This window comes from Paralichthys olivaceus, chromosome 20 (assembly GCF_024713975.1).
Source record: "Paralichthys olivaceus isolate ysfri-2021 chromosome 20, ASM2471397v2, whole genome shotgun sequence".
Lineage (NCBI taxonomy): Eukaryota > Metazoa > Chordata > Actinopteri > Pleuronectiformes > Paralichthyidae > Paralichthys > Paralichthys olivaceus.
The window spans coordinates 16364549-16380573 of record NC_091112.1 but is presented as its reverse complement, the minus strand read 5'-3'; the positions used below and the strand labels follow the sequence as shown (position 1 = coordinate 16380573).

General features: G+C 41.1%; 1 protein-coding gene and 2 long non-coding RNA genes across 4 annotated transcripts in view; 2 read left to right on the top strand and 1 right to left on the bottom strand.

Moving 5' to 3' along the window:
- The window catches only part of khdrbs3 (KH domain containing, RNA binding, signal transduction associated 3), a 112228-nt gene that overhangs the window by 76660 nt on the left and 19543 nt on the right, over positions 1 to 16025 (bottom strand). The gene's annotated exons all lie outside the window — the stretch shown is intronic.
- On the top strand, positions 475 to 4024 carry LOC138405835 (uncharacterized). The gene is made up of 3 exons (XR_011239502.1): positions 475 to 846; positions 1296 to 1355; positions 3956 to 4024. It is a non-coding gene; the product is annotated as an uncharacterized lncRNA (long non-coding RNA).
- On the top strand, positions 4432 to 15010 carry LOC138405832 (uncharacterized). The gene is made up of 4 exons (XR_011239500.1): positions 4432 to 4719; positions 4822 to 4938; positions 14025 to 14121; positions 14906 to 15010. It is a non-coding gene; the product is annotated as an uncharacterized lncRNA (long non-coding RNA).

Genomic DNA, 16025 nt, shown 5'->3' with positions numbered 1-16025 from the left:
GAGTCAGTGAGGGTATAAATCTTGGTTTTGATACATTTTCGGTTAATTGCCCAGCCCTAGTGCGAAAGACATAATTCTGACTCCAACTGACGCTTATGCCAAAAATATAACCTCGGTTGTAAACTCAACGTCAGTAAACTCACTGAAGTTGTTTTACTTTAGTGTTTGAAAGAAAAACAGTTGTGACTGATATTTTATTTACAGTTGGAGGGAGTGTTTGGGTAGTTGAACATAAATGCGAGCAGCTCCTGACATTCTTCTTCATCAGCTAGCTAACATTCTCACTATAGGCAGTTTTATGATAATTCATAGGTAATTACAGTTGCTTTGGCTAAATTTGTTTCTTTTTTTCAAAATTAACGAAATGCACTGCGTTTCTTGTCATGCCAAACAAATGTAAAACTGCCTCAGATAAAAAAAATAAATCTGTCCACTTGTAAATGTGAGCTTGCATGTGTGCTGTCCACAGTGTCTGATAAAACCGAGGTTCCACAGTAGAACAGCTAGTTGACATTTCTACAGGTGTAACGTCAGTTAAAGAAGCGGAGCTGACCGTCCAACAGACTTACTGCTGTCTCAGCCTGAAGTGCACCATTGCACCTTCTACAACTTCTACCATAACTGCCAGCGCCGGTTGCAGTGACATAGCTACAGTGTGGGGAGGAAAGTGTCAGAGGTGACACTGACATACAGCAGCAGACCACCACAAGCCCAGACCCCCGCCCAGAGTCCAACCTCTCCAGCTCAGCCTCCAGCACTAGCAATTACACCGCCATCACAGAGCGCCCTGAGCAGCACCAGTGAGAGCAGCGAATCTGTGGCAGTGTGGACAAGATACTCTTACAGGTAAGAATAGGACAGAACAGAGCAGCACAGAGGATAACAATGCTAGTAGGACTGAAGACAGAAGGATAGGACAGGGCGACCAGCTGAACGGTACAATAGAAACAGAGAGAACGGGTGGAACTCCTACAACAGAGTAAAGAAGAGAACAGTGGGACTTGTACCACAGAACAGTGTAAAATATAGAAGTGCAAACTAGATTAAAACAGCAGAGCACTATAAAACAACAAAACCCAACAGTTTGATGTACAGAAGAACGAACACAACACAACAACAGGGCAGAAAATACAGTAGAGAAGAGCAGGCGAAGTTACTAAATCAGTGGGGATACAGTCGTACACTAACTTTTCAATTATGGAACAAATATGTCAAATTCTTTATTGAGATGTTCTCTACTGGATGTGATCACTCCGTTTTAGATTATGTACCCGCCTACTCCTATTTCAACACAGATTGATGTCATCATCCAAACCAGCCTGAGCCGACAACCACTCGAGTGACCTGCTGCCTGGGTGAGTACTCAATATCCCTTCACCATGACCTTAAATCTTCACCCCTCCTCCAGTTCGCTTCCCTGAAGACCAGTAGTGCTGGACACATTGCCTCCAAATAGTTCCTGTTCAGCAGCTATGATTGTGAAAAGGGGAAGGGCCACACATGGGTCTTTGCTTGATAAACTGCCCCTGATGGTTTTGTTTTTACATTAAATGCCTGAAATCAAAAGAAAATAATACTATGTCAAGAAATATACTTTACTCCCCCAGTCTATATTTTCAAGTGACCCCTAACTATTTAAATCCTGCACTGGCCGATTGGACCCAGACTGCCCCTGTGGTAGGAAGGAAGCTTCTGGTCAAAGATTGGAAATCCTCTTCAGCATCATCACCATCATTAGTCAATACTACACACCACCAAACTATATACCAGACTACCTTCATATCAGGATCTAAAGAGTAAACGAAGTATTTAAGTACATACAGTTCAATAAGTGAATAACAGTCAAAACTAGCCTCATTTCCCTTTAATTACCTGTGCCTGAGCTTTGTGTAACCACCGGCAACACCAGGAGAAATCCCACTGCATCAGTGGGCAGTCAAAACATCCATTAAGCCTTTACTGTCCTCCAAGGCAGACAGACCTGGTCACAGTCTCTGCCGCAGCCGTGCACCGTCCCTAAAGGTGCATGCGGCTCTCAGCAGGCAGGCGGACGTATGTGTTTAACACCTGCACACGTTGCTGAGAGCGGACACCTCAAATCAATGTTTCACGCATGTTTTTTTTTACCCTGAGAAAATGAGAACGACTTAGTAGAACATTAAACACAAATTTGTGATTATAAAGTTACATTTTTGTCAATGATTTGTATTTTTCAAAGTGTAAAACAAGATGCCCAACTGGAGGGCACATATTGTTATCGTCGTTAGTCTATAAGAAACAAGGAAAATAAGAAATAGCACTTATTTTTCACAAATGAAAGACATAAAATATAAAGGACCATATCAGAGGAAGGTTATAAAGAGACACAATTACACAAGATGTGAAGCTTTATTTAAGTGCTTTGAAATATCAACACCTTTAGTAAAAAGGCCATTTGATGCTGTCTGTTCATTAGGATGTAAAATAAATGCACTTACATAGGAAAATCTTAAAAGTGTCCCTGCTGACTCCTTATCCATATAACTGTAAAGTAGGTTTAAAGCAAGCTTTTGAAATGTTACAAAAAGACAGGAAAATAAAATATTAATCTATTATTTCCGTCAACTGATTTGCAGTGAAAAAACTAGGTTGTGTCAGTGTCAGCCTCTTCTTTTCATTATTCTCCTCTAGATGTGGAAACGGTTAATTCAATTGACTTTTCTCGATCCAAGATTATTTCGGAAAGTGGTGTTTCTTCGATTAAGTGCATTTACTTGTTTTTGTAAAAATCCATATTAAGGTCAAATGTAGCTTTGTCCTTCAAACTTTGACGCGCCACTTCCAAAGTGAGTATAAAGAACAAGTAAAGAACAAAGACATGGCTGATGACGCTAGCTGTGACCTCAACTCCAATGTCCCTGCTCACATTCTCTTAACACCTTGCAACATTGAGACTTCAGCCCCATTAAAGATAAGAGCATCTCATATGTAATTGGTTGTGAAGAATGGCACTTAAAGACTATACACTTCTGCCAAAGAACCCAATTGCACACACTCATAGATATCAGTTCACTAAATATGCTCTCATCTAGAACAAAATATGTAATAATGTAAAAACAACGCCCAATCTCAAACTATTTATGTAGGAAAATGAAATTCTTTATCTGCCCCTTTGTCTGGATCCATTTGAAAATCGAATGGGTTCCATCCTTCCACCAAGTTCTGTATTAATCTCTTAACAAACAGCTGAAAACATAACCTCCATGGTGGAGGTAACGAAATGCCACTTCCTGTGTTTAACTGTGACCTTCTCAAGTAAAATGCTGCTGTGGAGTTGAAGACAATAACAAGGGGGCAAAGTAAGACATGAGCTGGAAGAGGGAAGTGTCCCCACTCGGCTGGGGTCAGCCATTTTAAAGCACGGTCTAAAGGCCCAAATGCCGAAAAAGATTCCAGCTCGGCGAACGAACCATGACAGTTTTAACAGTTATGAGAGAGGATCTAATGAGTCTCCGAAGCCTCTGAAGAGAGAAGAGAGACGCAGTACTGTCCAGCTGCACAGATGACATACCTCGTGAGTGGGAACAATCTCTTAATTTATTTCTCTTCCTTGTTCCCTCACTTTGCACTTACATGATCCTCCTTTGGTCACGTTAATATTTTAAGGCCACTACGGCTCCAAAGCATTTTGGTTGCTTGCGAATAGTTCTGTTATCGGGACGGTGGAAGTCACTCCGGATGAAGGCATCGGCTGAAAATGTAAAAATGTCATTGCTGATAAGTGGGGGATCTGTCATGATCTGAGCTCCTGGATTCACAGCAGGACAAATCTCAGGCTTACAGTTTATAGATGCTGCGCAGAAACTGAATGTTTTGACCGTGAACTCGGCTCCGCAGAGACCGGGATAAAAAAACAACAGCTCTATTTTGTGTTAGCTGAATACACTCCATTTCCTCTTCGGTTGCACCGTGACAGGTTGTCCCCACTGAGGCTGCTTCAGGATCGAGCAGAGGAAGAGGAGGAAGAGATCAAGCTGGTTATTGAGTATGCATCTATCATTCTCTTTTTCTGCCTATAAGCAATTATTTATTTATACATATTTAACTTCGACACATAAAAGACATGAAAACAGTATATCTTTACTTCCTCTGTGTAACAATGGCCGACCGTGTCACCCCATTAGGGAAGTGATCAGATTGATAGGTGACGTACAACTCTCTAATGAGTTTGGGAACTAATTAAATAATTATGCGATATTTTCCATTTCTTTTGCCGACCCTCCATTACACAACTGTCAAAAGTTTAATTACAAAAGGAGATTAAAATGATTTCACAGTGATCAAATATTAATACGGCAAGTGTGATCACTTCTCGTGGCCCTCATATTTCTTCATAATAAGTTGACTTGTTCGGGATATTTTTCACTCACACATCATTTGTCTGCGAGAGCCTTGACCTCAGCGGAGACGCAGGGACAAATTACTCAAGATGAAGATTTTGTCTGAAGTTGTGAATCATGCGAGTACATTTAATTATGTGTATGATCACCTCTTAACTTGTAGCCGTCTCAATTTTTTTCCTCACAGCATTTTATGGAGGGAGTCATTTCAGCTGATATATCATCGAGAATATTACATTACATCTTATACGTGCTCCTCACTGCCTTGGACACAGTTTGGACAACAGTGAAAAGTACCTGAGCGCCTACTCAGTGTCCCATGACGGCGTATTGAGTTACAGTAAGTGATATCTTTGAATGGACAAGAAATTGATACATGCAGCTCTCCTGTTTCCAGGCATACACACTGAAAGCATTGTTCACTTTTACTTTTTCCCTGCAGCTTTCACTCTGAAACTAAGAATGGCACGCAGATGCTAAATTTAACTGGAAGAGCAGACGTTGGAGGCCATCTCCAGGACAGGAAACCAAAGGGATAAAATCCGAGGAGAGAGAACAGGTGGGTTTAATCTGAGGTGATGGATTAGGAAACTAAACATAAAACCAATGAATCATTAATTCAAGGGTGGGATTACTACAAATTATTCAGTAACTCAATGTACTTTACTTTATCTTTTAAATGTAAAGTAATGTACAATATTACTGTCAAATACAGATAATTAACTCAGAGTACTCCTTAGGCTATTCATCAATAACAATAGTGATTTTAAGTATTATCATGGTATGGCTGTATATAAAGATCTCCACTCCCTCACACTATATAGAAATGAGCAATTGAGAAGCTTTGGCTTCCCTTTGGAGAGCTGTCATATTGTCTATCCTTATATGCAGTCTATGTGGTGTTATATTGTCCCCAGTGTGTTGGCCTGGTTATTGCGTTGCTAGTTAGAGTTGGTAATGGCAAAGCTAGGCAGTAGAAGTGAACCCCAAGAGATTCAGTATTCCAAAGAGGGGTTACTGTTTGCTAAAAAGTTCAATACTCAGCCTTTTTATCACGTACAAATGTAACAAACTATAATTTCACTTATAGTGACTGACTCATTCAGTAAAATTTACATTTTTAGTCAAAACTCATTTACAGACAAGCTGAGTGCTGTTGGCAGGGAGGCTGCTACAAGGAGACCTTTTTTTGGTCTGTTTGTGAGATTTGTTGACAGACACGAAAATGCAAGATTTCTATTTTAGTGATTTGTCATTCATGAAAGACACAATTCTTTTAAAGGGTTGAGTGAAGGGAACCGTAGTCTTGGGCTACTTGTTCTGTTCCCTTCATAATTGTGAGTGAGCACACAAGATTTCTATCGCTGAGAAGGGCATAGAGGGGACATCTCACAACTCATTCATTACACTGTTTACAATGCAGTTAATTGACATTAGGAATAACAATGCAGGTTATTTAGTGCTGTAAAACCTAGACCACACATGGAAAAATAACTAGATGGGTTATCAGTTTGATCCTGATCCAAATCTTACCCAATCATATCATTAAGAAAGTGATTATTTCACACAAAAACCTTTTTATCCCTGCCCCCTAACAAAAAAAAGAGAACAAACAGAAAAGAATAGTCATAAGATCGGGCTTAAATCTAGAGCCACTGCAAACCAGAGTTCAATATGGAATTTGTGTATATTTTCTGCCTCTCTTTGAGGTCATGTCAGCTGCAAATGATCAAGTTGGATGACTTCTAAAGTCTAGCGAAGCTTTCAGAGTGTGCTGCTGCCAGCAGGAGACCTATAGGGAGGCAGAGAATGACAAAAAAGAGAGATGTTGATAGAGGGGTGGGGGAGGGCAGTCGGGGAGCGAGGTGGAGGGGTGGTTAGCAGTAGGCAGCTGGGGCCGGCTGTGCTGAACGGGCAGCAGCCCGGCTGATGGATTACACCGGCCCTCTCCTGGGTAAACGGACACCGCCACCCCTCCCCTCTTAACAATGTCTCAGCCTGTATCGTCATTGAAATGTCTCCAAAGATGGAGGTGAACATGCAGCTGAGCCACTTAATCTGAGAGACTGCATTTCCACCACAAAGCAGTGGATTCAAGAGATCCCTGCAAAAAGATATTTTCTAAACAAATCTGATATCATATTCACAGAAATGACTCATCCACCAGCACCAGTATTATCTGCTAGCAGAGAGCAAGGCTGAAAAACAAGACAATCCAGCTGGTCATCGATTCAGTCAAGACTAATTGCCGGGAAAAAGGCCCATATTGTTTTCATACATATTTCCCATCTCATTGTCATTTGCAGAGCAGCGATGCGTGTAGTGACTCCTCGGCTGCGGCTTGACATGTGGTTTTAGAGGTTGTGACACCAAGGATCATCGTTGCCTCCCCTGATATGAAGGAAGCATTTCTGGTAGCAAGACGGGTCGCCTCAATCAGGTCTGTGCTAAAAGGTCACGCTGCTTAAGAGTGTTCTCCGACTAAATAAATAATGAGAAATGGGAATGTGCAAAAGCAGAGCAGCGCTGAACACTGCCAGACACACACACTTGCACTTTCACGTCTTTTCCTCACAGTGTCTATGTCAAGGGACCATCGGCGTGTTTCACAGCAACAAAGTGGGTCCTCGGAGAGGCCCTTGACATTTTTTCAACTACTTTACAAGATTTGAAACGAACAAGATTTGAAACGAACAAGTCCCTCTTTGCTGTGCTTAGTTTGAGAGTAATAAATTACAGTAAGCACAATTAAATCACAGCGATTGTAAGACAACTTTTTTTATATAATAAATGAATTACTTGACAGCAGGGCTTGTTTTAGAGGTAACCTAATATTTAAATGTGTAATAATTCTCATGGAAAAAAACAAGGTTTAGCTAATAGCTAATCCCTTAGATTCTCTAAAAGTGTGCCTTGAGGCAAAAGAGCAATAAAATTATAGATGAAACAATTATGGCTGAAAGTAATTCACATCAGTGGAATAACAGCAGGGTAATTGGAATTGACCATTTTCATAAACAATACTTTAAATGGCTACAGTGTTCAGTCTACAGTGCAATCATCACGGCTAATTGTGAATCCTCACATTGGACTGTAACTAATACAATTACAGAGAGTTAATGCTGAGTCACTGATAGTTAACCCACATTTCCATGTTAACTGTGGTTGTTTCTTTGATTACTGGAGTTACTGGTGTTTTCTGATTTGATGCCCATGTTAGTAGAGTGCATACCTCCACCAAGGTCCAACAGTGCCCTTATAAAACCACACTTTATTTCACTAGATCCGTATTTTTATTTGAATCTGCACTGAACACAATCATAAAGAGTCCCCCAAATACGCCAGATTTTTAAAATCAATACCCATCCAATTATTTTCTTCTTATTAAGAAATCAAACAAAACTGTGCCCTATTCAAAAATGTTATTAAGAAAAGAAATCCTGGCTCTGCCCCCTAATCTGGATTCACACAGACATTGAATGGGTTCATGCACACCCCACTCGTTCCCAAATTGGAGTCATTTTATGTAATCCTGCTCACTAACAAACAGATACAGAGGAGAACACAACCTCTTTGGCGAATATAATCATTTTTAAGTCCACATCCTGATCTGACACCACTGTGGTGTGGTCAGAAGGTAACATCTGTTTGCAGGAGACAGGAGCAGAACAGCGGACTGTCAAAGTCCGTCGGACACATTCTTCCACCTCAGCTTCTACCCTCTGCAGATTTTAGGGTGCTTTAAGAACCGTGCTAATTTCAGTTTTATACCACTTTTCGCAAATTCATCCGTCCATTTTCAGTGAGGATTTTCTTTTTGCTTGGTGGAACAGTCTGCTGTAACATGGCAGAAAATTGTGAAAATGCAGGATCCAAGTCTTCAGCGCCTCAAGTGATGTCAAATTGCTCTTCTCATCAGACCAAACGGCACAAGGCCAAAAGACATTCAATTCACCATGACAGAAAAAAGAGAGGATGCAGAAGAAGAAGAACTCACACTTGAAGGTGGAGAAACAGAACATGTCTAGAATTTGTTCTTGATGAACTACTTTAAACCTGCAACAACCAATTTGGGGGCACCACCTTTAAAGCTGCTAAAGTGAACATTACATCGAATGTCCAGCAACAGTAGCATTCATTTAAGAAGGCTGGTTTCTCCTGAAGAATCTAAGTCCGATGTTTGCTCTCTTTTAGCTCAGTCAGCTTAGCTTAATATCTTAAAGCAGCTAAATGCTCCGATACACCAGCTTGTTGCTAACTGTGTCTGTTTGGTGCTGAGCTGGTAGTTTGTCTGCTGCGGCCAAGAGCAGTGACTGAGAACCAAAGGCAGACTGTTGTGGTTCATATAGTTTGATTTTATAAAAAGAAATATCATATACTATAATAATGCTTTAACATGTTATAATATATCAAGATGTCTTTGCCTGATTTCCTGAGACTCAACTAAAACATTACTCAACAAATGTTTTTTTTATAATATTTCACAAAATAGACAAAAGGTCAATCCACTTAGTATTGTGACAGTTTGCTTATGATCGGACCATAACATCCAACTCCTCATCATCCATTTTCACCTGCATGACTCGCCTTCTCTGTATTTCCGTGGCAACACAACACAGCGAGCATTATTGACTGATTAATCTGCAGTTCCTTTTTTAAAATATCCCCAGATAGCACAGTGTCCAGTAGGTCATGATACTGTATCTGATTAAGCATCTATGCGGGGCCAAGCTTTTAAAAGCAAGGGGGAGACATGCACGGAGCTCCCCTACATTCCTCTCCTATTCAAAGTGATTAAATCAATTGCGAGTGCTTAGCCTCGCTTCGGGCCCATGCTGTAGGCGCGATAGTGTCGGCCTGCTGAATCCGCGTGTGGCTGAGTCACCCAGCGTGCTCTGCCAAGAACTTACCACATCCCCGGGAAGCACATCAAACCGGGGATTTTATGAAAGAGGAGACTGCAGAGGGCAACGATGGGGAGCTGGCTTGGTGACAAGATCAACGGGAAGAAAATGAGGCAAAAAAGCGATTAAAGTGAATATGCACCTTTGTGAGGCTCTTTCTGCTTGGCCACAGCCTGAAACAGAGGGTATGCTTCTCCTGCGGCCACTTAAACCTTGATGGTCTGGTAGCCTCAGGTCACTAGTTGCTTGTAGGCTTGAAGTTGCAAAGAAGTCTGCCATTAATCATTCAACTCGGGGCTTAACAAGGAGATTTGTTCACCATCTTTATTAAAGATATTGAATTACGGAGCGTTTTTCATTTGTGCAGTGGATTTTCCATCCATTCTTTATCCTACCCCATAGGAGGTGATATGTGTGATCAAGTAGCGAGCGGACTGATGGAAAATAATGGCTCAGTGTTACTGGACTGGCCTGTGGGGAGAGATTAAGAAAATGAAAAGGAGTTCATGCCGCTCCCCCAGTCTCATTATCGACCACACACCGGAGGGAATGACACTTTGGCTCTCTGCACCTGCATCCTGCACTGAGTTTGCAATGACTCCAAACAATATCAGGATGAAGAAATTTAAAGCTGTAACTGAGCCATGCAAAGGAGATGGGGCAGGAGGGTAAAAGCCATACCTGTACAGACTCTATGGATGTACTTCAGTGAATCTGAGTCCATGTTGTTCAAAGGTTCCCTCAGAACTGTGTTCACAACTGCACAAAACTTTGTTTGTAAGAAGTGTGGAGGGAGAAGCATTACAGGAAAGATAATTAACACGTTTTCATGAGAGCTCTTCTGGGAGAAGAAATGGTGAGTTATAGCAGAAGCACTGAGCGTTTTGTCTCTGTTAGTTTAAACATGGCAGAGAAGTGTGAATGTATGCACATGAATGTGCACATAGTTTTCCTCTCACCTTCTCACTTGGTGATTTATTTGGCGAATGTTGCACATTTCGATGCGTCTCTAATTTGAGTGGGTGGTTCGTTTCGTAAAGGCCACGATGGCAAGAGAACGAGCGGATGCACCAACTCCTCCACACCACGGAGAGCTTCTCCCCGAGCATCTGAAACGTCGAGCAGCACATTCAATACTCCAGGTGTAGCTGGTGTTCTGTGGTAGGATTCATTTGCAGGTTTTGGTGAGCTGGCAGTGTGAAGGACAAACTGAATTTTTTTCAGAATGGTTGCATGTGACACAGGACTGACTGTAAGAACCCCCTTCTTTCAAGGCTGTGAATGAGCTAGGGCCGAGATACATAGCTGACTCTCTAGTTAACTATGTCCCCTCTAGAACACTGAGATGATCTATAACAAGTCTATTAGAGGTTCCCAGCAGCAGACGAAAGAAAATCGGAGATGCAGCTTTTGTAAATTACGCTCGGAAGTCATGGAACAGACTGCAGCTAGATATCAGAGAAGCTAGTTAGTAAACATCTTTAAAAAATGTACATTTCTCTTTGCTTCAGCCTTTGTGTTGCATGTTCATTACACAGACCAACATTAAGCTGTGATGTCATTCTTTTTCTCAATATCCGTCTTTACATGTACACTCAGATACACAGGAATCAGAGTTTTTGAAAATATGCACTTAGCGAGGCATATGTAAAAATCTCTTTTTTAGTGATTACAAGTTTGTTTGTGTAAGAGAGGCCCCAAACCCCAAGGGAAAAGTTTGTTTTGCAACATTTCCTTATTAGCATGAACAAAGCTTTAAGTTTCTTCTGAAGCAAAAGCTCGTTGACCACTTGTGTTTGAAAGGTGGTCCCTCTGTGATCATGTCTTATCGTTTGTGTTAAATTGAACTGGAGCTGAGTCCAACAACATCTAATCACTCCATTCTTGAATCCAAGTGAACATCTATGCAAAAGAATTGCTTTAATTTTATATCGGGTGGTATTCAGCTTCAATCTTCTTTTTATTTAATGCTCTCTAAAACCAATATGGACATTTATGCTCATTATGCTCCTGCCAGGCTCTGCACTACATCTCAGGAAGTGTGTAACGCTGCTCTTAAACTTGTCCTCTGCGTTCTGCATCGAGCTGAGGCAGGACTGTTTTTGAAAAATGTTTCCATCCTGGGAGTTTATCACTGGAGTCTTCCACTTTCATCGGGTTTGGAAATGTGTATTTTCTAACCGGTATCGTGTTTTGATATACAATATGAAACTCCACTTGCTATGTCCTTGCTTCTTTCTCGAGCGTTCTGTTGTAAGATCAGGTCACGCAGACAGGAGAGACTGCTGCTGGTGCTGGAGCTAACGTTGCATGCTACAGTAGAACCCAAGGCTTTATATGGCAAAGTTAACTTCTCAAAAGACGGAACGGTTTGTTGGGTCTCTAGTCATCTGTACAACTTATTGACAAATATGAAACATTTGCAAATCTCTTCGATTGTGTGACCTCTCTTTGCCACCTGTTCGAGTTGTACTTCCTTTTTGCCCGAGGCCTGGTAAAAGCACTGTGAATACTGGACTTTGATTTACTAGATGACCGGAGTTGAATTCTCCTGTTGCTAATGTGTTAGTCATAGCAACTTCTACTTATAAGAATGTGTTAGTTTGATGGGCTACCTCATAAGAATAAAAACTGGATCTACCATTCAGTTTGCTTGACATACAGGGCCACAGAAAGCGTAGATAATTCTGAGACATAAGCCTCAGCTCAACCTCGAATAACCCTTTCTGCAAAGCTCCTCTGAGACTTGTATTTTTGCAGAAATATAATTTCAGTTTAAGCTTTGGGCGGTAACAAAAAATCACAGCAATCTGCTGACCATAAACGAGCTTAAATAATATCTGACAAAACTCAACAGCTCAATTACTTGTATTTTGTTGAGTTTTTAACTGAACCCTATGGTCTACATCAACAAGTGGAGCATGGGATGCAGATTTTATCTCGCCAACACTGTCATTATCAAAACACTGATTGAATAATTGATTTAGCTCCTGGATTAATAGCATGAATTGATGTCAAGTCATCCAAAAAGTGAGTGTGGATCACTGAAACTCTCATGAAGAGTTTGCGAGCAGCAGCTAAGGAGCAGTGGATGGACTTTCTGCGTGGCTGCATTGTGTTTTATCAAACGCTCGTGTTTCCAGTGTTCAACAGGGATGTGCTGCGTTGCTGTTGTTATGTTCCGGGGTTAGACAATTACTAAGACTTCAACAGTCACACTGTGGGTGGTTTGTGGACATGTGCACAAGTGTGGCAACTTCCTCTACACCCCTGCTTCTCTTGATGTTGCCTGGATACTGTAGCTGTGGGCTGGTACAGCTCATTTGAAATCGGGAGATTAACTAAATTAAAGTTAACTTTGACAAGTCAGCAGTCAGATGGTTATGTCTTTCATTTCGGCTTGTAGAAACTCTTAAATAAATTATAACCCTCTTGACTTTTTAAATTAGCCCGTGGTAATGGCACTGAGGAAGACGAATTGTGGTTCCTGGCAATTCCAGTTGAATTTTAAGAGAACAAATTACATCATTTCTGCCTCCAGAGCACTTCAACATCTAAGAAATAAAACCGTCAAGGTGTTCAGCAATGTCATTCTTCTAGAAAATGCATGTTCTATAGTGGAAAATTCACTGTAGGATATATATGGTGACCACAGCTTCCTTTTCCCCACTGCAATGAAATCTGCGGCTCTGAAAAAGCAACAAGAAAAGAAAAGTCGAGTATAAATGATATAGTGGTCTGTGCATCAGCATCTGGGCCAATCGTGCCAGCAGAAATGTGGCAGAATGTGCCGGCTGACACAGACCTCCATCTCCCATGGTTGCACCTGCAGCCAGGCTGTCAGGAAGATGAAAATATGCCTGCCTTCATTTAGTGCTGTGGGGATCCTGTGGAGAAAAGGGGAAGGTAGAGCTAATGGACTACTCGAGGACACAGCATGGTTGTCGACTCAGCAATGCCGCCGGCTATCTCCCCAGGACGCCCCATTTTTATGACAATCTCTCCGAGGCCACCGCAGGCGCACAGGTGGACCCAGGAGCCGTCACCTCTGTGCCCAGATTGCACAGGATTTACTGTAAACAAAATCCATTTTCAGGGAATTCCACATTCCCTCAGAAACACCCATGTTGACACAAATCATGAGGGCTGCTCTTTTGCATGCTACAAAAAAAATTTAATCCTGGAAGAAATTACTACACAGCTAGATTTAGGGAATATTTTGTTCAATCCTCGGTGTCTGTGCGGCTCGCTTTATTTCAAGATATAGCTTTGTCTCTATAGAGCTCAACAGCATGGTTCCAAAAATCCAATTAATTTTCTGAATAGAGATCTTGATTAATAGCTGCAGTATTGTATCTAAGTCTTGGTGCAGATCACTGTAACCATGGAAATGTTTACCACAACAGCAAAAATCATGTCGACTTTGATCGGCCATGATCCGATTGTTCAGGGTTAGTACAGAGTTTACTATACCATATGAAAAGCTATATATATATATATATATATATATATAAATACATGATATAACCATCAACAAATTGCAACACTATGTCAACATCAAGATTAATGTCACCCAAATTGCCCCTTCTCATAGAGTAAGGGGCTGTTCGTAGATGCACTGTATGAATGTGTGTGTGAATGGGAGAATGTAAATCTGTACTTTAAAGCCAGACCATTCACCATTTAAAAGAATTTTGAGCACAGTTTTATACCTTTGCCTTTTTTTCCTTTTTCCAATAAGGATTTTCTGAAACATCAATGCAGAAAAATGAAGGGAAATTGACTTCTGCAACGAGAGCCGTTCTAATAGTGGGCGGTCATTGTAACGCTCTATAAAGGTGGGTGTTTTTCACTTGTTTCAGAAATGAATAACTAAAAGGTTTCAGTGTGTATGATTTAGGTCAAAGGTATCTATTGGCAGAAATGAATATAAAATAATCCTTGTGATTTTTACTGGTGTGTCATCACCTCAATTGTACAAATTTGTTTGTGTTTTCTTTACCCAAGAATGGGCTTTACCCAGAATTTATATACTTTATATTTACATCGAGGGGGTCCTCTCTACAGAGGCGCCATGTTTTGTACAGTAGTACAGACTGGAAAAACTAAACATCTTTTGAGTTTTTATGACAAGTGAAGAGTACCACAGGTTCTCTTTCATGTTTGGAAGGGGAGGGTGAGGTGAGGGGTATTCAGCTGCAACATGCAACTTCAACAGTAGATGTCACTAAATTCTACACACTGAACCTTTAAATGACGTGTTAAGATGGAGTTTTTCATAGACTGTGTGTACACATAAATGGTACAAACAGGTGCATGTAGGTCTTGTTTACACACATATATATATATATATATATATATATATATATATATATATGTCCACCTGTGTGTGTGTGTGTGTGTGTATATATATATACACACACACACACACATTTGCATGCTTGTGTGTTTACACATTTCTGCCGCTAACAAGACCTAGATCCATCACGAACTGTCAGTCTTTTGGTGCAATAAGAGAGATACAGCAGCTGCACTGATTGACAGAAAGGAAATTGAAGTGTCACATGGAACATGTTAACCATATTTTGCTGCGTGTTGTCACCCACTGGCTCGTTACTTCAGCGAAGCAACCAGAGAAGGAATGACAACAACAACAGGAGTGAAAATGCAAAGGGAAGGGTGCGCTGAAATAACAGGGTCGCTTCCAAATTACCAAGCAGCTTAAACGTCAGGTAAGACATTACTGTTCCCTCCAGTGTCCTCTATCTTAGAGCTGTAGACTGGTACTCTAGCTCTGGGTATATTGTCTGACAGTAAAATTTGACAGCGATGTCAATGTCATCCCCGTGACCTGAGACCTATGAGCAAATAAGGCTGTGAAGTGAGAAAAAAAAACAGGGGGCTCTGAAGGGTATGCATACTCTTCAGGATGACAGTTCACAGTGTAAAACATCCACGACGTGGCTTTATATCATCTGAAAGTGAGAATCCATTCTCACGCCATGGCAGAGGCATGTGCAATGCCTCGGTGCATTACCATCCACTGCACATCATTAGCACGGCAAGCTGCGAGTTGAAAAATACAGGAGGCAGCTGTCCACCGCTGCCGTCAAGTTCACCCGGCTCGGGTCTGAGTTGGAGCTCAGAATTAAAATTGCACCTCCCTGTGATAATGGCTTATTTAAATCTGCACAAAAACATCTGGACTGTCGTTTTGCGGGGACAATGGCAGATAATAGAAGTGTGTTTGCATGAAATTTGGCAATGAAAACTCTCATTTAAATGATCGCTGTGAAAGTCTGGGTGTGAAACATCCCTTTGAAGCACATGCATGCCAACTGTAGGCAGGTGATAATGGGATGGAATCTCAGCAGCAAAAGGTTACACACACACGCGCACACACACACGCGTTATATGTTGTTAACCATGTTGCTGGAGGAGAACATGCAACAATCTATTCATTTGTAATGGTGAAAAATAAAAATGTCCCGAAGTACTTTACAAAGGCAGCTCTGACTCTTTAAACACTTTTTAGAAACGTCTTTCTTATGATCAATTCCCTCCCAAACATCAAAACCGCTCACTCTTTCTTAAAATAACAAACTCTCTCTATTAGCCTCGTAGCAGTAGAAATAAACCTGCTATAGTTTAAAACAGAAGTTATCTGAAGTCATTCACTCATTTGAAAACGTTGAAAAAAAATGTTGATAAGAGGCCAGAAGCTGCTACTAAATGTTGGTGC